Consider the following 830-nt stretch of genomic DNA (forward strand, 5'->3'; position numbering starts at 1 on the left):
GTCAGGGGGATATTCTGTGTGACAGCATAATAATATTATTATGTTCGTATTACATGCCATAGGCATATAACTAAGATAGCCCCTTTATAGTTCTTCTATAAGGAGACAAAGAAAAAACACATAATATACTCTGATACCGAGTGTCATAAGAATTAGTGACAAAAGGCGGGATCTGGTCTTCTGATGGCTGGGGGGGGGGGCAACTACCTGTCCCTGCAAAAACTTTTGTAAAGTTACAGAAACAAGCAAACAACACGTCTAATTTTTCAATGTTGGTAGACGGAGGAGCTCATTTTGCCAGCAAAACATGATCTACCATTCTGCTGTGATAGCTCCTTCAAATTATTCAAATTGAGATTATATCTGAATGCCATTAGCAAGTTAAACTGACAGCTTTGACACTAGCAAGAATGTTGAGAAGCAGTGATATTTGTTATCGCCTCTCCTCTTTATCTTGGCGATCGATTGGCTGATGACAGACACATAAACGGTAGGCCTATATAGTGGCTGTGGCTGCACTCAATGGACACAGTTGGACCAAGAATTAGAGAATCTTTGGTTGGACTATCTGAACTTTGCGGATGATTTGGTCCTTTTGTTGCACACCCAGGACTAGATGCAAGCAAAGGCTTCCGTTTTAAACAATGTTATCAGTCTGATGGATTGAGGATCCATCTCGGAAAGTCAAACATCTTATAGATGTACCAAAAAAAGAATATCACAACAGCAGGAAATGCACTAGAATACGTTGAATCCTGATATCTTCAGGGAATAATTATTGACAGAGAGGGGTGAATAGGTGCTGAAATTAAGTCCTATATCGGAAAGGC

This window comes from Aplysia californica, unplaced genomic scaffold, assembly GCF_000002075.1.
Source record: "Aplysia californica isolate F4 #8 unplaced genomic scaffold, AplCal3.0 scaffold00168, whole genome shotgun sequence".
In the NCBI taxonomy this organism is placed as follows: Eukaryota; Metazoa; Mollusca; class Gastropoda; order Aplysiida; family Aplysiidae; genus Aplysia; species Aplysia californica.